The sequence below is a fragment of the Dermacentor variabilis genome, chromosome 10 (genome assembly GCF_050947875.1).
Source record: "Dermacentor variabilis isolate Ectoservices chromosome 10, ASM5094787v1, whole genome shotgun sequence".
NCBI lineage: Eukaryota > Metazoa > Arthropoda > Arachnida > Ixodida > Ixodidae > Dermacentor > Dermacentor variabilis.
The window spans coordinates 44976712-45000952 of NC_134577.1; the positions used below are offsets into that span (position 1 = coordinate 44976712).

General features: G+C 48.3%; 1 long non-coding RNA gene across 1 annotated transcript in view; it reads right to left on the minus strand.

Moving 5' to 3' along the window:
- LOC142560445 (uncharacterized) overlaps window positions 1-24241 on the minus strand; it is a 115726-nt gene that overhangs the window by 17528 nt on the left and 73957 nt on the right. The window lies entirely within an intron of this gene.

Sequence of the window (24241 nt, forward strand, 5' to 3'; positions counted from 1 at the left end):
TTTAATGCCTCCTTCCATTTCCATAGGCCTGCGGGTCTTTACTATTAGAAAAAACTACAGATAGTAGTACTGCCACTACAATTTCTTCTTGATCTTAGTGTTCTCTACTTATTTATTCATATCATTCAAGTTCATTTTCATTTTATTTTTCTCTTAACCCCACAAAGACCTAGGCATTATTTTCGGTAGGCTTTATTTCATGCCCAAAGACTGATTTAAGAGCTGGACACCCAGCGTAGCGGCCATATTAGCGTTTGTGATAAGCCGGAACTGTTTTCAGTTGGGGATAATCCAGCAAACCGGTTACTAATTAACTACTACACTAATCAATTTTCCTCAATTATGATTTCACTGTTTCCTTGTACCCCTACACTCTCCACGGCCAGAAATAAACGCGAGAAAATCGTTTTAACTTTCCTTGATGTGGAACGGTGTTCCGGTTTTGGGGGCGTTAAATATAAAGACATCTTACCGAAATCGGTTCTGCTTCAAAACCCGTCAAGTGTTTCACATAGATCTATCTATTTGAGCAGTGAAGGGATGCGTTGGCCGAGAGTTGTAGCTGGGCCTGTTAAACAACCTTGGTGCGAATTTCTACGACTACTGCCTCCCAGTGCTTGCACGACGCTGCGCGGTTCTTAGCGTGGGCGCACAACACACGCAACGCGGGTGCGGGATATGGGGGCACGCACGCGACGACGAGTGTAAACCACGCCGGCGAAGGGCCGATGGAAAACACGGGAAATGGAACACGAGTAAAGAAAAAAAAAAGAAAAGAAGGGAAACGATAAAAAGCTAAAACAAACGTGAGAGGCACACGACTGGCATTCGGGTGATATAGAGAGCGATCCGCTATAGCTCCCCGAGCTTGTGGTGCGTGATCCTGTTCATAACTCAGCTCGCCCATTGCTCGGCTTCCTCTTTCGATGAAGTGGCGCCGCATTGTCTTGCACTTGCCCGACTTGGGATGAAGCGCCAGATAGGACTACGAGATTGCTTCGAAAGGTTGAGCGCGTGGTAGCGGCGCTTTCCTTACGTAAACAGTTTTTTGCGTGGCACGCACACCCACGCACGCACACGCACTCACACACAAAGGAATACGGGGAACTCCTTTTAAAAAAAGAAATGTGACATCAAACTAGCACCGCTGACGTCACGGTGTTCGCAAAACAAAAGCGAAATTTGTCATTCGCGTCCCGTTAATCAAGGGCAAGTTCTCTTCAAAAAGACTATATTTATTTAGTGCATCCAGTCGCCATCTCTCTAAAGCCTAAAAAGAATACGCCCTTTATATTACTTGAATATCTCGCTACTCCAACAACAAATTAAGGACATTTTTTTTTTCTGTACGATCTTACAAATTGTGATTTGTTAATTTTTTAACCTTATTTCTGTCTTTGATTCCCAATAACTTAGTTCAGAAGTGTAATTACGCCCCCTAAACTGTGTTGGCTTACTTATTGACTTTTCTTTCAGAAATATTAAAGAACGTTCTTTATTACGAAAAAGAAATAACCAGTAAGAAACCACTTCTAGCAAACGCTGAACAGCACCACTTATTCGGAAGATGGAGCATCCCAATAACGTTGCGTAAGATGCACCGGTAAATGATGGGCTTTAAAGGAAGTGAGAAAAGCAGCATTAGGATATTACACAACGTCAATATCTGGTTCTTCTGGTTATTATTGCGTGAAATATGATGGTGAAAGAATAAACGGCTCTCGCAATCTACTTGAACAGGAGTGTCTCGTAACAAAAAGGTTCAGAGAGCAAACACGGGGACACGTAACAATATGGATCTGCAGAGGATACACATTCCGAAAGGAATAACCCGAAGGTATGCACGCACTTATCTGCGAAACCTTATCTGCGGCCTCTTCCACAAAGTTACACAATCGAGGCGCACAACATTCGTACAACAACGCTTCATTAAAGCGAAGCTTTCTTTGCCTGTTCCTCCCACTTTTACTGTGCTGTCTTGCCGGGCAGGCGATAACTCAGGAATTCGGCACTCGGTGCGTGCGCAAATAGACGACTTGGATCACTGGGTACGTGCATCTCGACAGGTGGCAATAGGTGTGCACCCACAGTTGGCCGTTGCCTATAGCGGGTATAGACCCCAAGTTGTAGGGCTTCGAGGGGGTATTCACGTTTCTGGCGGGGACTAACCCAAACAATAATATGTTCCTTCGATCGCTTCCTAGCCTTACGTAAAGCCTCCTTACAGGGAAGGACCGATGGACGAAGCAACCCTACTCTGAAGGCTCCCTTCGCCCGTCCTCACGTAAGGAACGGTTGCCGCATGCCTGGGTTCGACGAGATCTCTTAAAAGCTTTACGCGAACACCGTTATTTAATAAAAAAATATTGTATGGTCACATAATCTTTAGATTGAAGTGCTACTATAGAGACGCGTGCACGCTTTCTACCAGTTTTGTTTATTAAACGTAAAATAAAGGTGCCACATTATAGCGCAAAACTTGATGTGCTTGAGCAACGCTGTCACACTGGCCTTGTCCGCGCCTAGCAACGCCTAGGAACTACACTCGTGCGGAATGTGCGACTGAAACCAACATTCCTGGCAAGACGTACCATGCTCGCGCTTCTCTGCAGGCGGGCGGCAGCGCGCATGCGCAAGCAAATGTTACGTGGCTAAGCAGTGAGGTGAAGCGCTCGTTCAGGTAAAGTGCACTCCACTTCAGGTCCAGGAGCGGCGTAAGGACACATGAAGGTAGCTTCGGAGCTAACTTACGCTGAGGAAGCACCAAGGAAGCGTGGCCCCTCAGTAAGGAAGCTTTAAGGATGACATAAGCTGGCCTCATCACAATGAATGCTTCCTTACTGAAGTAAGGAAGATTTCATTGTTTAGCCCTAAGGGAACTAGCGGAACGAATAAAAGCGTAACCTCCATGTCGATCATCTGGCTCTCGTCCCACGCTTGTTGCCCCCCACCCCCCTCCACCTACGTCAGCTGCCCCGTCATCAAACGGCCAATGCAGCGCAATTAGCGCCGTTTGATAGCCGCCGCATAGCTGGCAACTGGCGAAGACGTTAACGGCGCTAGTTCTAAGCCGGTGGGCAAGGGTAATATGCCACAGTAATGAGCCCCAATAGACAAGTTTAACAAGAGGCAAGAAGCGATGAACTCGGGAACAGAAAACTGAAGCAGTCGACTATGGGAGTCGACAGCAGAGCCATTCTGGAAAAAGAAATGAGGCAAACGGAGATTGGATTGAGCGAGCTGCGCGGAACTATAGAAAAGCGGGGAAGTCGGCAACGAGGGCAATCTGCGCAGACAAAAAAAAATAATAAAATAAGAAATAAGGAAGAAAAAGAAAGAACAAAAAAAGCACAATGCAGTCGAGTGCTAAGCAACAACTGACGGAAAAGCGTAGAGTGCGAACATAACAGAAAGCTTCACTTAATCACCGATTACCACATAAACGTGAATCAGCCCTTTCTTTTAAATTATATCGGCATGAATATATTTTTTCCTTCATTATTGCGGCTTCTGTTGTGAAACTAAGATCCTGAATTTAATCGGGAACGTCCGAATAGTTCCTCTAACGAATAGGACAATGTCCTATTTTGTTCTGTCCGAAAATGAAATAGCCACCATTCGCGCATTCCACTGCTCTACAATTACACCTAAAATACTTCAAACCCGTAATTGTGCGTTGTGAAAACATCAAATTGGACGGTGAAATGCCGTACCCCTTCGACGTGGCCTTGCTGCGCAAAAAAAGAGCGAGAAGTCACGCAATAAAGTGTGACTTTTCGTAATAGAGCGTGACTCAATGTGCGAGGTTTTTCCGCCTAAACCACGATCATTCGCATCAAAAATAATTGCGGCCCAACTTGGCATCCGGCCGTCGGTTTGGCTTGGTACTATTTATGGATGTCGGGCGTTCTTGCTATTAAAGTTGAATGCACTTCGTTGCAACATGGTCTAATATAGTACATCGAGGCCTCACAACAAGTAGCAGCCCAGGAGGCAATAAAGTAGGCCGCAGCGAGCGCGAAAATCTCGCAATCTCCTCCTTCCACGCGACCACTGTCTAAGTCATACCCGTCACGGCACAGCCGAAACGTAACCAAACATGGCAGTGGAAAAGCTATTATATTAAATTACCCAGGGCTATTTGAGGCTCGTTAGTGTATCATTTGGAGAATATATAAAAGTCCCAAGTCTTCATTTTACAGACGCTAAGAAATAAAGAGTGTAAAATATAGTGTCGGTACTGGTTTAAAGGGAGCTACAGTACATTTCATGAGAATACAATGCATGCAAATCTCCGACGCAAAAATAATGCGCTTCACAGAACGCCCATTTGCATTTGTTACTAGGGTTAACCAGAGATTGTTCTTCTTAGTCTTAGACTGTTCTCTTGGTAGGCTATATTTTCAGAGAGAGAGAGAGAGAGAGAGCCTGGCGCTCCTTTCGCGCGTGATTAATAAACGAACAAAACAAACCGTCAGTGGCTGTCGGAAAGAAGTTCCGGAAGTCTGGAAAGAAAAAAGATCATACACAAAAGCACAACAGAGAAGAAACACCGGCGCGGGAATCTTCTATAGTGGACCGGCCAACCGCATCGCAATCGCTTTTACCGCCGGCAGACTCCACGAATCCTCCCGTAGGGATAAACGTATTAATGGCGACTTGGCAGAAGATGAGATTGGAGTGCCTCGGAAGTGACGTGAAAACAGACAAGAGCGATAGGGATAATAATGGGCAGGGGAACTGCAGGAATGCGGAGGTGTTCTGCGGCGAACGACAGGTTGGGGAGGGAATGGACAGGTTTCGCAAGAGAACTCGTTCGTGTTAAGGGGTTTAGTACGTGTGCGTGTTCTTTTCAATGGTATCATAGTTATGCTCGTTTCGAGACGTCCCTGTGGGTGTCATACAAGGTAAAGGATGACGCTCTCTGATATATATATATATATATATATATATATTGCTGAGAAGAGACGAACGAGCGGTCATTTGCAGTGATATCGCTCGCAGTCCGCGCGTCTCGCTTGTTTTGCTGGCGTTTGCGTGTTCGTTGAAATTGTCTTACCAGCGTTTCCGCTTGCCTTGAGGGTACGAACTTCCTGAAATCACCTCCACGCTACTCTTAAACCTTCATATATGCAAATTGTAGTCTCTAATCTTCAACACAGAGCCTCAATGCACGACAACTGCCACTAGGCAAGAATGAGAGAAATTAGCACGCTCTCGCTTTTAGCATGACGTGACGCACGCGAAAGACAGTGGCAAGGTTGAGTTTTATTTGAGCGTTTTTTAATTGCTGCGTCAGTAGCATAATGGAAATCGATATGCGCGCGCAGCTGCTCTGACTCGTTCCGTGCGACGATTTGGATGCACGCACGTACGAACCAAGGCAACTGTCTCATACACATAACCGCTCACCACTTCTCTTATCATCATCATCCATCCCAGAACTTTCACTCTCCTTCCCTCCTCCCCAGTGCAGAGTAGCAGACTAGAGCGCACTAGCTCTGGTCAGCCTCTCTGTCTTTCCTGTCAATAATTTCTATTCTAGTCTCAAAAAGCTAGTTCTCGTTTGGCACGAGGTGCGTGTGTGCCCGATTTCGGCCTAAAGAAACAAAAGTCTATTAGATGTCTTTTTCTTTAAGCGTCAGCATTAGGAATGTCAAAGTGGTAAAAACACTGTATACGTGTTAAGTGTGAAAAGCCGATTATCCACTAAAGGAATAGATGGGATGGGAGAGCCTAGGAGACCATGTTTGCGTACATATATGTATGCTTCCACCATCTTGGATACTCCCAGGGTTAATTCTAGTAGACAAACATAAATGCCCCGAGAAGGGGATGATATAACGGCACCGCGGTCGCTTAACTGGTAGAGATTCGCACGCATAATGCCAAGACCTCAGTTCATATCGCACCTGCGGCGAGTTGTTCTGAACATGAAATGCTTTTAGTTCCCGTTATCGGCGACCCTCAAGAGACCATGAGTCAAAATCCAGAGCCGCTATCCGGGAACTCAGGACGAGAACGGGGCGAGAACAAAACAAGAACATCCGTGCATCGTTGCGAGAGCAAAACTAGATCATCCGGGCAACCAGTCAAAACTTAAGAAACTGCAGTCTGTGGCCTCCAAGCCCTTGTACAGGACAATATTACATACCCTAGTTACTGCCCAAACAAGTTACAAAAAAAATATTGCTTCCGACTTCTTCCTAAGGTTTTGTTCATAATATTGCTACGGAACAGCCGCCACAGTGTGGCTGCACTGAGGAGAAGGAAGACGACGTGGCCACCGCTTGATATAGCGTCGCCATCATTGCCACCGCTTGTCTGCGTGTAAATATATTGTAGACTCGTACGTCAGCTACACGTAACATTAATTTGGTGGAGGTGGACGTTCCCCGTACCCGTCATGGAGCTTCGCAGCGGTCGCAACGGCGACAGTGCAACTTCGGCTCCTGCTGGCGGCACTTCCTCTACGCAACCGTCTCCGCCTGCAGCCCCGACATACGTCGCCATTTCCCCACCTCGGGATCCTGGTGTTTTTAACGGAGTCGGCAGTCCTGATGTTGACGACTGGCTCCGCTTATACGAACGTGTCAGCACCAGTCACAGGTGGGATTCGACTATTATGCTCGCGAACGTTGTTTTCTACCTCGACGGAGCTCCACTTGCATGGTTCCAGACTCACGAAGAGGAGATCTCGAGCTGGGATCTCTTCAAAGAGAAGCTCCGCGACCTTTTTGGCAATCCCTTCGGTCGTCAAGTCACTGCCAAGAAAGCCCTCGCCACACGTGTACAGACGTCGACCGAGTCCTACGTGTCCTACATTCTCGACGTCTTGGCCCTTTGTGCCAAGGCTGACCCGACCATGTCTGAGGACGATAAGGTAAATCACGTCCTCAAAGGGATTGCTGACGACGCCTTCAATTTACTGGTGTTTACCAACGTCACCAGCATCGATACGATCCTCAAGGAGTGCCGCCGTCTTGAGCATGCTAAAAGCCGCCGGTTATCCCAGCACATCACGCGACTTCCCAACACAGCTGCTACGTCATCCTGTGACGACCTCTTCCACCAGCCGTCGCGATGTGACAACTTGACCCGCATTATTCGTCGTGAGGTCGAAGCGGCACAACCGGCGGCCCCTTCCTTTCCGTCACCTGATCATTCTCCGGTGACAATCTCCTTGATCCAGGCCATCGTCCGTCAAGAGTTATCCAACGTCGGCCTGCACTCCATTCGTTCCGCATGCTCGGAACCTCTCTCTCCACGCACGGCCCCACCGCGCCCTTCTTACTCTTATGGACAGCGCAACCCCTCAGAATGGCGAACCGTGGACGACAAGCCGATCTGTTTTAACTGCCGACGCATTGGACATGTCGCTCGCCACTGCCGCAGCCGCTGGACTTCCCCCACACGCTATTCTCCTAATTACCACCCTCGCCCCTCTAGTGCGTCCTTTTCCTTCGCCCCTTCTATGCCCACCCCATCATCTGCCCTGCGACGCCTTTGACACGTCCCCGCTACTCCCGCTCGCCTTCTCCCTCCCGTCGTCAATCTCGCTCGCCCCCGTCTCGCCGTGCTTCTTCTCCGACCTACTCGCCGCTCCCCCGACCGGAAAACTAGACAGCGCAGCTTCTGGAGGTGAAGCTGCAAAGACGACATTGGCTCAAAATCCTCGCTTCACCTTACCGACGAACCAGAATCTTTTGGACGTTCTCGTCGACAATGTTCCTGTGTGCGCGTTGATTGACACCGGGGCGCATGTGTCCATTATGAGTGCTGCTCTTCGCCGTCGGCTCAAGAAAGTTCTGACGCCTGCCCCGAACCGATTTGTACAAGTCGCCGACGGAGGGACTGTCGCTATTGTTGGCATGTGCTCTGCCCGACTCACCATTGCTGAGAGACACACCGTCGTTCTCTTCACCGTCATCGAGCATTGCCCTCACGAACTCATTCTCGGTCTGGATTTTCTTGCCCATCATTCTGCCCTCATTGACTGTTCGGCCGGCTCACTTCGCCTTGACTTGCCTCTTCTTGCCGACCCTGTGGACCCGCCTCCCGGCCATCTGAGCTGCATCGATTTTATTCGCCTACCACCTCACTCTATGACACACGTTGACTTGTTGTCCTCACCAGCTGTACCTGACGGCAATTACGTGGCCGCACCACTTCCGGCCGTTATGCTTACACATGGTGTTATCGTGCCGCACACTGTGCTGAAAATTACTGGTAACCGCACCTGCCTTCCACTCGTCAATTTCGCGCTAACCGCGCAAGTTCTGCCTCAGGGGATCTCCTTGGCTATAATTCGCGCTTTGCAGGATGATGAGGTTGAGCCATTCACAGTGGAAGATCGTTACAGCTCAGCCCATACCGTGACGTCATCGCACAGTACTGACGTCGACATGAAGAAGATGGTCTCCTCTGACCTTACACCTGCTCAAGCTGCAGCCCTTTGCCGCGTTCTTGAAGGCTATCGCGACATTTTTGACTTTGACAATCGACCCTTAGGTCAAACGTCCGTCGTGACCCATCGCATAAACACTGGCGATGCGAACCCTATTCACCGTCGTCCATATCGTGTTTCTGCGTCAGAACGAGCTGTTATCCAACAGGAAGTCAAAAAGATGCTTGCAAAGGACATTATCGAGCCTTCCTGTAGTCCCTGGGCTTCTCCCGTCGTACTAGTCAAAAAGAAGGATGGAACGTGGCGTTTTTGTGTCGATTATCGCCACCTGAACAAAATCACAAAAAAGGACGTGTACCCTTTGCCACGTATTGATGACGCTCTAGACTGCCTGTACGGTGCCACTTATTTTTCTTCTATCGACTTACGGTCCGGATACTGGCAGATATCCGTCGACGCCATGGACAGAGAGAAGACTGCATTTGTTACCCCTGACGGCCTTTATCAGTTCAAGGTGATGCCTTTCGGTCTCTGTAACGCGCCCGCCACCTTCGAACGAATGATGGACTCTTTGCTTCAGGGGTTCAAGTGGTCCACCTGTTTGTGCTATCTGGACGACGTCATCGTTTACTCACCCACATTTGACACGCATCTAGACCGCCTTTCAGCGATTCTTGACGTGTTCCGCCGCGCCGGTCTCCAGTTGAACTCGTCAAAATGTCACTTCGCTCGCCGCCAAATCACCGTCCTTGGACACCTCGTGGACGCCAGAGGCGTGCGACCTGACCCGGACAAGATTCGCGCCGTTACGAACTTTCCTGTTCCGAAGTCTACCAAGGACGTTCGTAGTTTCGTAGGGCTGTGCTCATATTTCCGACGCTTTGTGAAGGATTTTGCGACCATCGCCCGTCCCCTTACCGACCTCTTGAAGAAAGACGCCCTCTTTTCTTGGGGACCTGACCATGCCGCATCTTTTTCGCAGCTCACTACTCTCCTTACCACGCCTCCAATTCTGGCCCATTTTGACCCGTCTGCTTCAACGGAAGTTCGAACTGATGCCAGTGGTCACGGCATAGGAGCAGTATTAGCACAACACCAGCGTGGACATGATCGCGTTATAGCCTATGCCAGCCGACTTCTATCACCCGCCGAGCGCAATTATTCAATCACAGAGCGCGAGTGCCTCGCTCTTGTGTGGGCTGTTGCCAAGTTTCGCCCCTACTTGTACGGACGCCCCTTCTGTGTCATCACTGATCACCACGCGCTCTGCTGGCTATCCTCGCTCAAGGACCCCACGGGACGACTCGCTCGCTGGGCGTTACGCCTGCAAGAATATACCTTCTCCGTGGTATACAAGACGGGACGCTTGCACCAGGATGCCGATTGTTTGTCCCGCTACCCCGTCGACGACCCGGCTGATGCGGACACCATCACTTGCGTTTTCTCTGTGTCCAAGTTGCTCGAAATCGGCAATGAGCAACGCCGCGATCCTTCCTTACGAGCCCTCATCGACCATCTGGAGTCAACGCCTGGCGACGCTTCTCTCCGGATGTTTCTCCTTAAGGAAGGGACACTATACCGCCGCAATCTCGATCCACACGGCCGTGACCTTCTGCTCGTAATTCCATCCCACTTGCGGTCGACTGTCCTCCAACAACTTCACGACGCTCCCGTGGCTGGACACTTGGGCGTCTCGCGCACATACGACCGTGTACGCCGTCGCTTCTTTTGGCCGGGTCTCGCTCGCTCCGTGCGGCGCTACGTTGCCGCTTGTGAGCCCTGTCAGCGCCGGAAGAAGCCCTCCACACCTCCAGCTGGATGTCTTCAGCCGATCGACATCCCACCGGAACCCTTTTTCCGTGTTGGTCTAGACCTTCTTGGACCGTTCCCTCTCTCGGGCTCCGGCAATAAATGGGTCGCCGTCGCTACTGATTATGCTACGCGGTACGCAATCACCAGAGCCCTCCCGACAAGTTGTGCTACTGACGTTGCTGACTTTCTGCTCTATGACATCATTTTAGTGCACGGTGCCCCGCGCCAATTACTCACTGACCGTGGCCGCAGCTTTCTGTCGGCAGTCGTCGAGGACATTCTCCACTCCTGCTCGACTAAGCACAAGTTCAGCACGTCCTACCACCCACAGACCAACGGCCTCACGGAGCGCCTCAACCGGACCATCACCGACATGCTATCCAAGTACGTCGCGACCGACCACCACGACTGGGATCTTCACTTACCATATGTGACGTTCGCGTATAATTCATCGCGTCACGACACCGCCGGCTATTCGCCATTCTATCTCCTATATGGCCGAGAACCCGCGTTGCCCTTGGACACATTGTTGCCCTCGGCCACACGTTCAACCACTGAATACGCCCGCGACGCGATCGCACACGCCGACCACGCGCGCCAGCTCGCCCGCACCCGTCTCGAGGCCTCGCAGGAGCATCAGAGACGCCTCTATGATTGCCACCATCGCGACGTACAATTTACTCCGGGTTCTCTGGTGCTTCTCTGGACCCCCATTCGACGTGTGGGCCTTTCCGAAAAGCTGCTGTCCCGCTACACTGGCCCATACCGTGTGGTGCGACAAGTGACCGATGTCACGTATGAAGTCGTCCCCGCCGACCTGTCAGCGTCATCGTCGGCTGCAAGTGACATCGTTCACGTGGCGAGACTAAAGCCATATCACACACCTTTCGCCGCGGATGTGTAGATTCAGCACCGGGACGGCGCTTCTACTGCCGGGGGTGATGCTACGGAACAGCCGCCACAGTGTGGCTGCACTGAGGAGAAGGAAGACGACGTGGCCACCGCTTGATATAGCGTCGCCATCATTGCCACCGCTTGTCTGCGTGTAAATATATTGTAGACTCGTACGTCAGCTACACGTAACAATATCACTCAAGCTGTAACTTCTTGTACGCTGAAGTTTAATTTGTTATTTCCAACAGCGACGTTCAAAAGGCAGATCCAGTGCCCCATACACTTCATAGCCATCTTTTCGCAATGAGCCAAGGTTGCCTGCGCTCTTTTCAATGCCGGCGGTCCGTCAGTTCCGCGGTACAGGTTTCGCGCTGCCTCCGAGAGATGGCGCCACGCTGCGTGACCAGGCCGGCAACGTCCGGCGCGCCGCGGATGGTTGTGATGGTTGTGAGTAATCGTCTTAATTACTCCAACCAATCTGCCCTGCGGTAGCAATATTATGCTGACATCTGCTGGGAGGCAGCATTTCTTCATCCACATTATTTTCACTTGTTTTCTTTATTCAATGAAGACCTACAGTTGACTTCCGATAAGCTGTCCTTCGTGTGTTCTTGGCTTTTATGAGCTAATAAAAATCGGGCGCCTCGGTTTCCTTCTTTCTTATCATTCCATATATACATATATAGTGCAAGGAACGGTGCTCCGCTCCGCACCAACGTCAGTTGCGCTTCACTCCTCGAAGAGGCCGGACGTTTGTCGAGTGAGCTCCTGAACAACGCTTTGCAACATGGTGAACGCGGTTTAAATCATGGATCCAGAACCTCACAGAGGTGTGACGTAAAGCTAACGCATTTCTCTCGCATTTACGGCTGAGTAGACACTGCTATGGTGTTTTCATTGGGTAACAACGCGTTCATACGTTTCTTGTGAAACCACAGCTTCACTTAGACGTGCCTATGCTGCGCAATAACTACGATCGGGCTAGAAGTACTTGTGGCTTCATGTGAGCCTGACACACTTGACCGGATACAGGGAAGGAGAGGAAACGAGGCTGGGAAAGCCACTTACAGGGACTTGTATGATTCGCTTAGCGCAACCTTGTGTTGCCGCCTCTCGGCAGCTGTATGAGGCAGTCGTTCAGGAAGGGTCGCCACGAGTTCAAGAGAGCGGGACACACGCGGCATCCCTCCTCTAACCGGCTGCTTTCTGCAGTTACCGGCAAGCAGCGACATAAGTTTTTGCTTGCGCCATCGCCCCCCGGTAGCCCCTTGCATCCCCGTAAATGGAGGCAACTTCGCACTTAAAGAAAAAAATGGAAATAAATATTGCCAGGGGTTACATTGAACGACGTAGACTCCAAAATGCAATCCTTCAGCAAAATATGAGAAACAAGAGTGCAGCGGTTAGCACAAAATATTTTGTCGAACACTTTAAGTGAAATATGCACATCCCTGTACTAACACCGAATATCTGAGGGGGGGGGGGAGAGGGGGGGCACATGCACGGGACTGCCAGCGTCTGGCTACGCCAAGCCCGCCCGTGACCTGCAGCGCTCTTTGCGTAAACACGCGACGAAGTAACGAACACTACCCAAATGTCCTCACTGTCACATATATACGCCGACAGGCTAATCATTCCTTTATTAAAGCAAATTGTTGTTGTTTCTTCTGACTCCTCCCTTAAAAACGGTTGGAGAAGAAGTATGTGGCATAAAACTGCTACTTCTCTGCCGTCAACGCCATAACGATCTTTGAGGCTCTCGCGCGATAGCTTTGTAGCGTCTCGAAATTTCAAAGCTGGGGTGGACGGTGGCACCATCTCGTGTTGCTTCGCCACCCTGCCGACGGAGCGTTCGTCGGAGCAGTACGCTGAGCATATTTGGCCGAAATGCGCCTTTTTTCTGGCCCTTCTCGCTCCACCACAAATTCGCTTAGACAGACTACCACGACGCCTAGGCATCTGCATTGATTTTTTTCGAGCTAACTTATGCTGCGCGTTGCCTTCGACTTCGTAGCTACGTAGATGCTGTTTCTTCTTTGTCGCTAACACGGCTAGGAAACAATCGCTTTAAAAAACGAACCGCTCGCTAGCTTGGCGCCCGTTTTGGGAACGTTTTCCTTTTGTTTCTAAATTGCTTGCTCTGCAACCTGGTCGTTTACATCGCAGCACCGATCGTGGCTGCCTGAAAACGGAGAAGACGGCTTTCAAACTAGAAAGCGATCACTTTCTTTCTCTTGCTCTTGTCTTCAATTTTTGGATGATGTTAGAACTGAAAGTAAATACAAAGGCAAGTCCCCGGCAGGAAAGATACTGCTGCGAACTTCTGTTCTTGTCCTTCTCTCTTGGAAACGTGCGATCGCCTACTGATTGTTTCGTTCCGTTCCCTGTGTACGGATGGCCATCCATAGAGATCCTCTCTCGTTTGTTTTTGGCGCGCGTGCTGCCAACGTGTTGTCTTCTTCCTTTCTCTCTTCGTGTAGAATCTTCGTTTTACTGCGTGAACATACGAGAGGCTGGTGGGACGTTCTAGTTTGCAAGACTGTAATGTACGAAAATACAGACCTGCGCCTTGCCGAGCCATACGGATGCAGTGACTTCGACGGTGGATACCACGTTGGACAATTCTTGAGACCGATTCTCATTATGACAGCAGATAGTAACTAACACGCGAAGCTCTTCGTATGGTTTGTTTAGCCCAGCTGACATAATTTAGCACGGATTATACGCCTCGGTTGACTTAGTTTAGTACGCTTTAGATGCAACATGTGGTAAGTAGCCGTGAGCCAAGTGATCCCTCATTGGCAAAATAGAACAAGAGGCAGCTAGAATAACATTACCTTTTCGAAGAGTTGAGGCGCCTGGGCTTGGACCTCAGTAATGAGCAGGTGCATGAACCTGAGCTGAAATACAGCCTTCGACAATACCCGCGCGGAGGCCCAGTGGCCGTTATGTCATGCGGTCCGGCACGAGATCGTGGGTTCGAACCCCGCCGCAGCGACCGCAATCCCTCGGGGGTGGAATGCAAAAGACGCTCGCGGGCCGTGCACAGGTTAAACGTCAGGGATCCCCAGTTCTAAAATTAATCTTCCAACAGTTCGTCGCGTGTCTCATAACCGACTGTGCATTTCCACGACGTTCCCATAGAACATGTCATTATCATCGACATAATCTTATAACAGATAGATTTTACGCATTCTGGAGCGACTGTTTTAAGGCCTCTTTACAGCCACGTCACATCAACCTCGTTGAACTCACAACTACACTGCGAATTCATCAACACTGGCTTGGCGCTCTGTGGCCATACGTGGCCCTTGCGCCAATAAAAACCACACATTCATTCATACGTCATGCCCAACAGTGTAGTCAAGCATTCCACAGCCGCAATAATCGACAAAGTGAACGATACCTGCTTTATTCCAATTAAATAATTCCTTATAATTTCTTGGAAATTCTGAAAGAAAACGTACGTAATTTACAATCTTATTTCTTCAACTTGATCACCCGTTTCTCTGTTTCTAACACTTGCGTCACCCATTCAATGCATTCTGTAGCAAAATTTTAAAAATAACGAAAGTAAGAAAAAAGTAACAAGATAATAACACGGCTGCGAGTTTCTCAGGTCATTTTCTACGAAACGACATCAAGCCTTTGCCCAGCAGCAGCTAAACAATAATAAAAGGCCTTCGCACCTAATATCCTTTCCTCCCGAATTATATTATCCTTATTTTTCGTCCTACCGGAATGTATTTCAACTTTTAACCGTAGGCCCCAAGCTCATCTACCGTTCGGACGAAATGTCAAGCCCCATACACCGCCACCCCCCCTTCCTTTCTTCTTTTCGAATTTTCGAACCATGTTTTTCTCGAAATTTTTAGCTCAAGACTCGCATCAACATCCAGAAACTTCGGGCGCTGCAAGAGTTAGTCTGCCAAAATTTCAGCAAAGAGTAAAGCATCGCCGGACAGTCAGAGCCTCATTTCTTGATTAACTTTACTCTTGGGTGTCAGAGGAGAACGCACTTTGTGCTTTTCCCACCGACTCAGTCCGCCAATTCCTGTCCAATTTGAACTTTAAAAAAAATGTATCGAGGAAGAACAGGCAGTCGGAAAATTGGACTGCCCCGAAAAGGTCACTGGTGCCAATTTCGGCTTTCAATGACATGGGGCGAGAATCAAGCGTCGACTTCTCTGAAAAAGAAAGAAAGAAAGAAAGAAAGAAAGAAAGAAAGAAAGAAAGAAAGAAAGAATGAACAACCTAATTTATATAGAAGATTGGTCCAGTCCTTCCTAAAAGGTTGTTACCAAGGCGCTCAAAACAGAAGCTTATTTCGGCTCCTCTAGTTGTCGCACACCGAAAGTGGCTTTGTGCGCGACGGTGACGTTCGCTGTCCGCCATTTTCATCTCTATTTCTTTTTTTACCGGAACTCCCAGTGACAAAGAGTTGCAGAGCCTGTAGCATGTAACAATATTTTCTCTTTCTTTTTCAATCTTCTTGCTCTTCGTAATTGGCTGATACGACGTCAAGCCTTCGTCATCGCCATTATAGGCCACTGATAACGAATGAATTGAAGTAAAAACAAAATTCGTACAAAATACAATCTCAGGTTACAGTTTCACAGTAAGAAAACCACTCAGTTCAGTGTGCTATCTGTTCTACTGCACCGTAGACGAGTTTAAATAGGTCGCCTGCTTTTTTTTTGCGACTCAATTACTGTCGCCTCAACGAACATGCCATAAGTTATGTAGTCTGCTGCTAATTTCCTGCTCGGCAACAGCCAAATAGCAAAAGGCTGATACACGAAGCGGGAAGCAGCATCCTCTCGCGTCCCTTCATAGGCCTGCGCAGAGTGCAACAAAAGTGAGGGTTGAGTGTCACCGAACGCGCATATCGAATTCGCATATGTCACAGAACGGCTGGATACCGAACCCGCAAAATCTCGTAAGCCGGCAACACCATACCTGCTTAGCTACTGCGAGGGGTGCTGACGGCGGTCGCGACAGATGTGTTCAGTATCAAATCTTATCCAGTCTAATACTGTAAGAGTTGGCGTCGGGTATGCCAAAAAGTGTAGTGGGCTCATGCCGTCGTCCGACCCATCCACGCTCAGGACGTTGTTGAAAGGAGGAACATGTTCGCATTGAGAACGAGGAGTACCGGGTTTATTCACAATATCTACATGAATAGTGGAAAACGTTACGTCTCATCAGCCTAGCATGACTGAATTCAAGCACACTGAGGAGCCGAAAAAGTCTGCTTAAACCCTCTCTGTCTTCCCTAGATCCCTAGGCCAGGGAAATATGCCGCCCCACCTTCGTCCAATCGAAGCGTCCAAAGTCATCGAAGGAACCTCGTCGAGGGCGAGGGTTCTCCTAATCACTCCCGCACCTTTATTCACTGAACGTACAGAAAGGAGGGGAGCTTCGTAGACAGGCGTTGTCGCGCTTGACTCAAGCTGGCACGTCTTGGTTCCTGGGATGACCCAGCAGTTAGCTGGAGCGTCTGTCAAAAGACCGTGGCGGTTACCGAAGTCCGTGAGGGAACGCCGTAGAACACCCTTTACCAGGGGAGGTATTCTGCAGGAGTCCACCTAGTGGACTGTCCATTTTGGCCGCTGCTGATTGGATGCAGCTGTACGAGGGAGAAGGAGATGAGCGGCCTCAGCCAATCAGCAGCGGCCGAAATGGACAGTCCACTAGGTGGATTCCTGCAGAATACCTCGCCAGGAGTTTCTTGCTCCCATTGGTAATTTGTTCAGGACGATGCGGCGGCGCTGCTGTCTGCTCCTAGATGCCTCCCGTACGCTGGCTAAGGTCCGCTGCGGTTATTTGGTTCTGCTGTGAAGTACTCTGCTCCGCGGCTTCTTGTGGCGCAATACGCGTATCGGAAAATCATTTTTAAGGCTAGGCTACTTCATCACTGAAGCTGGCCTAACGTACTATGTACTAAATTTTGGTCATTTTATCGCCGTGCTTTAGCTTCGCGCTCAGCGCAACTCTTGTGAAACTCATAATTGCACCGAACAGAGAAAGCTTCCGCAGAAGGCGGTTGTTTGCGGTTTGCCAGTGCCGCTTTTACATTTTAAGGCACTATTATGGGGTGCCGTGTGCAGTTCTGTCTGGCGTGACTTTATTAGTGAATTGAGCTACAGGCGCTTGTCCTAATCGTCTAATGGATGGTGCGCGCCTCAGCAGTTGAAACAGGCCGTTCGAGTGAACCATGATTATTTCAAGTTTATTTAATTCTGCAGTGAAAGGTAGAACTGTAGGCACAAATGGTCAAAACTCAGCATAATGAGAGCGCTAAGGGAAATTTGGTTTCCAATATCAGAAACCTGCAAAGAACTAAGTTCGTGTATTTAGTACCGCTCAGATAATGCCAAAAATGCCTTACAAAAAATATTATTTATTGCTAATAAAATAATACGCACGACTCCATATACATGGTTGTTAGCTCTCAAACAAACAATGTGACACGAAATGGAGCGCAAATCCAGTATAATGGAGGATATATACCCAGAAACGGTGAACAAGGTGCAGTGCAAACAATAATAATTTGTCGGGTGGGATGTTCTGTTCAGATATGCAGATATTTCTGGGCATACAATGTGATGCGAACAATTCCTCTTTTACATGCATATATAAACGCTCTATGTTGGTCTTGCTGATATAAACTTTGCAGTTATGCAGTTATGTTGTGCGCCTCAACTTGAGGTACTTCATTTTTTCGCGCTTCCCTTGCTTCGATGCGTTCTATCCTGCGACAAGGACGTGCAACTTCGTGATGACAAAAAACCGTGTCACTTGGTTGGTGATTTCTACGCTATGTTGCCCACAGCCAACCATATCCAGCTTATTTATTGACCGGCAGGAAATAATGTCCATGATGCTTTCAGCCTTCATCTTGTTAATGCTGAAACAATGCGTGAAGGCATCTTCCATCGCAGCAACCAAGTCTTTTAGTGCCTGAGATGGGTAAAGTAGGCCACCTCTATCCATGCGGTTGGTAAGGCACGACTCTTCTGGAAGCAAACGCGAGTCTTTTGCTTGAAGCAACAGCTAGAGAACACTCTTCGCACTTTGTTCTCATTAGCATTTTCCTGGTCACGCACCCGCTAACCTAGTAGGTTATGCGAGAGCCGCTATCTGATCCCACCATTTCACGATCATCTGGCATTGCATCACAATGCTTTACCATCTCGTGAACTTCATTTAGGTGGCCCACATCCAGGAGATCATCCAGCTTACTCTGCATACCGACCAAATTTTTTTTGCAGTGGCGTGAGTCAAGAAGGCTGCTCAGAACTCCTTGCGACAAGCAAACAAAAGCGTGGCAGGCGAAGCTATCTTCACGACGCGCGCTTAAAGCCGGAGAGATTGCTCAAATACATCCTCGCGCTAGGCATCTCGGAGACGACTACAGTGCCACCTGTCGTTGTCATGAAAAAATGCCGCACCTCCATACGCGGCGCAGCCCAGCCGATGCTGACACCTCCCCCTCTAGCCACCATACTGGCGCCGCAGCCCTGTCCGAGGGGGACGCATTGTTAGCTGCACGAAGCGATTAGGTCGCAGTGGCGCGGGACAGGCTAGAAGGTCGCTTCCCCCACTAGCCGATCGTAAGACTAGATAAGCGGCTCTAATATCCCGGCTGCAGGAGCGAAAGTTCTATCAAACAACTGATCGCTATCATGCAAATTAATCGAAACCAGGGTTTGCTACTTCCAGTACAGGTGTTCTGTCGATAGTGCCTGTATTAAAGAAACGGGTCCCCTATCTAGATTCGTGGAGCTCACGTTTCTAGAAGTTACGCAATAGACGTCTCTTTTAATATCCACAAATTCGTTTTGCCAAAGAACGGAGCAGGTCGCGTGCGACAGTTCGAACTCTTTTGGACAAATATCAACACAATTTCAACACCGTGAACAGAGAGTAGCAAGCAAATAAGTGGCAGTATGGTTCATGATATTGAATTTCCCAGCGCTTCGCCTGGAAAAGCGGTAACATCTAAAGGACAACCTCATACGTACGTCAAAAGGCGCATACAAATTCATAAGAAACGGAGATATCCATAATTTTATAGCTTCCTCGATTTCAATAAGGTCACGAAAGCTCAATTTCCTTGTAATCCTATTGGAAAAAGAAAACATGGAACACGGTTCCAGAAAATGAAAAGATCGGACGAAACAGTACGCTTCGAAGCGCGTTCTCGGCGCTGTCTTGCGGGAGCTTGCACAGAAACATCGTTTAGAAACCAACAATTTCTTTTCCGATTGGAACGCGCACCTCTTTGCTCCTGACGTTTTTATTTCCCTATATACGATTACGACAACCGATTCTCCAGAGGAACCGCCACTGCGCGGCGGCAGCACGCGAAGATATATTAAATTTCCAGTCGCCCTCCACCGCTGCCCCCCCACCCGAAGTTGATCGTGAAAGCTTTTCCCCTCGTATGAGAACTTGCTTCGCGAGAGAAAATCAACCCAAACCGAGACGCAGGAACAAGAACGGAACAAACATGAGCAGAACTTCAAGCGCCTCCTGACAAACACTAGCAAAAACAGCAACGGCGAGCAAAGCTTCGTAGCTTGTTTCGCCTTTCATCACCTTACGTAAGCTGTCGGTGCGGCCCTTGTTCAAATCTCCTAGAGTTGCTCCTCCACGGCTCTTCGTCGAGAAACAAGACGGGCAAAGCCTTATTCTTTGCTCTCCTTTCTTTTTTTTTTTTTGTATCGTTAGTCGGGTCGGCGGCGTGATTACCGCGCTTGTTTACCTTTCTGCCTGTGTCGCCCCCCCCCCCTTCTCCAAAAGAGTGGCACGCCGTTCCCAAACAGCTGCCACTTGAGCCGAACGAGCGATAAGACGGCGCGTTTTTCCATGTTTGCTCGCATCCCCGTGTCTCCACCCCCCCCCCCCCCTCTCGCATAACGACAGCTGCGGCGATCTGCACCGCAACGCGAGTCAAATAAAAACACGTTGAAGCGCGAGAAATAAAACAACAATGAGAAGCGACGGACAAAGAAAACTATAGCAACGTGCGAGCATTTCACGATGTGCTTCTTTCCCGTGTGAACAATTTCGAGAAAGGACAAAAATTGATCCGAACGAAAGAAAAGTAAACTAAAGAAAAACGAAGGGAAAGAAGATTGAGCCGAAGAGACCATCTATCCAAAGCACCCCCATGTGCGTGTGTGTCCGTGTGTGTGCGTGTGTGCGTGTGCGTGTGTGTTTTTCATTGCAGTCTGCATACGTACAGCTGCAACGTTGAGAAAATGAAAAGTGCGTGCGTAGAATTAAGAAAGAAAATGTGTAGAGGTTATGAGTGCGCCGTGGCTGGAGCACACTTTCGCTACGAGCACGCAGTGCGGCAAAGAACGGAAGAAAACGAATGCTTAGGTGACGCAAATACAGGAACGCTATACTTGCGTTAGCGACGGTGAGCGCTCTGGTGCTTCAGTTATCCTGCCACTGCTTGTACACCAGGGTAAGTACGTCCCTGCTGTGATTCGCGTTGAGCACACCCGCTTTGTTTAAAGAACCGGAAACGTCCATGCTGGTTTCACCCTCGTTTCTTCATAACCTTCCTTTTTTCCTTCTTTACCCCATTTCTTTCCTCCCTAGCTCCTCTTTTCCACCCACGTCCGTCCCCATTCCTTGATTTCATCTGTCCTTCCCTCCCCTTGAATAATTTTCCCTCTCTTCCATCCATACTTTCTTTCATTTTCTTTATCTTCCCGTCTTTTGTCTTTTCCTTCATTTCTTATATCAGTCGATCCCTCTCTCCCCTCGCTTCCTTCATTCGTCCCTGACTCTTCACTTTTATCAGTCACCCTTTCTTCATTAACTCCCTCCTGCCTTCCCTGATGAACTCCCTCCGTTCATCCAACCATCCGTCCCTCTGATCTACTCTGTTTCTCCTTCCCTCCCTAACTCCTTCCTTCTTGCTGTGTTCCCGCTTTTTGTTTCTCTCCTTCCCTTTATAATTCCTTCCTTTAATTAATTAAATAATTTATTTATTTATTTATTTATTCATTTATTTATTCAAAGCACCTTACAGGGTCCAAAATGGCATTGATTCAGGGGGAAGAAGAACATGAATATATAGCAAGCACACCCAACCATATCTTCCTCTCTCGTTCTCTTTCCGTCCTTTTCATCTACCCTCATTCTTCTTGCTTTCTTGTACGCGCTTGTTAGTTTTATAAGCGGAGAATTGACGCTAGCAACCACTTACATGTTCGCGTTTAACACACAAGCCGAAACTCGGCAACGCAACTGTTCGGCAGCGTACAAAACGATTCAGAAAGAGGCTTGCTAAATTTAAACGAAAATGGTAAACACAATCGAAGAAAAGGGACAAATTGCAAAGTGCGTCAGTTAATTAGTGATACATGCGTATTACGTGGCATAGTTATAGGCACGAGAGTGATGCACCGATATCGTAATGGTTTAGCAGACCTTGCTAACTAAACAGATAGATTAAAACCGCGAGTGCAACTGGTGGCGCAAGGAAAAAACCGTGATCGACATACAGCTTATACGTGAACACAAAGAAACGTGTCTAATACGAAAATAACGCAAAGGTCGACTTTTTTTTTCTTCTACCGTCACGACACCAACCAGACGTGCTCATCATGCGTTATATTTATCTGGTTTGAAGAATATCAACTTCGCTGCCGGAGCGCGCACCTCTCAAGTGCCACGCGCAGGTGGTATTAAATATTTATAAACTGAAAAAAAAGGATTTATTCTTTCTGCGCGTGAAGCCTGACAAGTATGAAACATATCGACAAAGTATTGATGGCGTGTCCCTTTGCGCTACTCAGAGTGCTATGCGATGAGTAAGTGTTTAAAAAAAAAGCAAGAAACAAATCCGCACTAATGGGTTTTTGATTACCGTAGCACGTTTTAATTAAACATAAAAAAAGAAGGCCAATTTAACTAGTACTGAGGGAAACGGAATGGCTCAAACGATCAGAAAAAAGTGATAAAATGAAACAGCGTCTAGTAATGTATTTTATATTGCACCGCACTCGAAAGAGGCGTCCGTGAAGGTCACTGTCTCTCCCAGATCGGTCTCAGGTCCATCTGTACGCCTTCTTCATGCTCCAGCGGCCCATATATGCAAAGGTTCGCCCATTCTCGGCAACATGGCTAACTTTTCACTTTCATGCCCTTCAGCGGAATTTTTTTTCCTCCCCGCGTACCCAGTTCGTTGGGCTCTTTCTCCGTTACAAAGCGTTCAAGGGCCCCTAAATCACGCTGAGCTGGAAAATTAGTTACGTAGTGGGTGATGTGCGTAAGGGGTGATGTCGCGCGCGTCGGCTATTTACATATCGTAGAGAGAGAGAGAGAGAGAGAGCAAATGATAAAGGAAAGGTAGGGAGGTTAGCCAGGACTGAGCCCGGATGGCTACCCTACACTGAGAAAAGGGAAAAGGGGACGGAAAGATTAAAAGAAGAAGAGAAAGTCTACTGGGTATACCGTTCGGTCACTCAGTCCAGACCACAGACGCTGATTCTATCCAGTAGCCTTCAAATATCGCAGCAGAGCTTTTGTGGCCTTTTGTAGCTGCGATATGCGAGGCCATGGTCCCAAGATCTTATTCAAGGTGAACGGTGTGAATGACCACGGGTGCTCGCGTTCCTTCTAGAATGCACAACATTACTCGCGTCACACGTGCAATCTCATTAGACAAAACTCCAGCTACTCCAGCGCTGTGTATGTCGTCTCTCGCTGTCCTTGTCCTTCGCGCTGTTCGTTATTTTTGATCATGAATTACCAACTAGCCCAAGCAACCACCCTAGTAGACAAAACTCATTGGCTACAAAATTCGCGACAACCCTAAAAAAAGATTTCGAATACAGCAAGCGCGTCCCGCACTTAGCGATGACACTGTAATACAGATTAATCAAGTTAAAAGCGAGCACCGGCAGCAGTATGAATATGACGCTTTACAATATAATTCTACCACATCATCTCATCACGAGAGCAGTCATGTGAGCAGCCATTCGGCTGCTCACGCACTGCATTTGTGCTGTCGCCCAAGCCTCGCCCACTGCAAAGATACTATGGTCATTTCGTTTCCCTACATTCATCTGATACCTCGGGGAGCCACTTACTGAAAGAGGGAGTGAGTCGCATCGGTTATAAAAACATCGGCTGCTCGTTATCTATGGCTTAGGCTATGTCTAAGCTGGCTGTGAGAAAGCTAACGAGGACATGCGACGCGTTCGTTTCCTTGTTTCTGAGTTCGCCTTCCTGTCTGCCTCGTTAGAGTAACGACGCTGGGACAACGGCTCAAGATGCTGTTTGGTCTCAAAGCACTTCCTAGTACAGTCTCCTACACCTTCGTTATCACTGGCTTGTTCGCCCTACAAAGTCACTGTCGAACACTACAGACGTGGAGACACACGCGTGCAGAGAACAAAGAAATACCATAGGCTGCCATGGAGTACACACGAAGTGTGAAAGCGTTTGAACTGGTCATGTAGGAAAATACAGAGAAAAAACAATAACCTTAAGAGCATAAAAAAGCCGGAAAAAATTTTAAAAAGAAATTATCACGTAGTTTTAGTGCTCCAAATATAAACGAACTTCAGCTGGGGCATATTACCTTTGGTGTGTTACACGCATAGGAGGTGTTACTGTTTTCATGTATGAAGGTGTAACCACAGCGGCATGCAGTGGCGCTGTGACTACCCCTAAACACAAGAGGCATATCAGTGTTGACTAAAACAAAGCGCGGCAATGTAACTAATTTTCTCAACAAGACTTCCACCAATCCATTATCCCGTAAGTATTCTTTTCACGGCGCGAATGAAACAACGATACGTCAAGCATAGAACGCTTTGTTTCACATTGGTGCATTCAGTGGGCCAACAAGCGGCATAGGAAGCTTACTGATGATCGAGCTTTAATTATTTTGTTTTGTTTGGCTCCTCTGAAAGCCGCCCACCACTTAGCAATCCGTTGGTTGTCTTCAAAAACTTCAACCTAACCGACGTCAACAAAACCTCACCCGGGGCCGAGCACGTCATACGGATGAAAGTTCGCAACCAATAGCCTTGATTAGTACTCCTCACTTATTTTATTTTTGCAGGATTTAATTATCATTATTTTGCTCTCGCC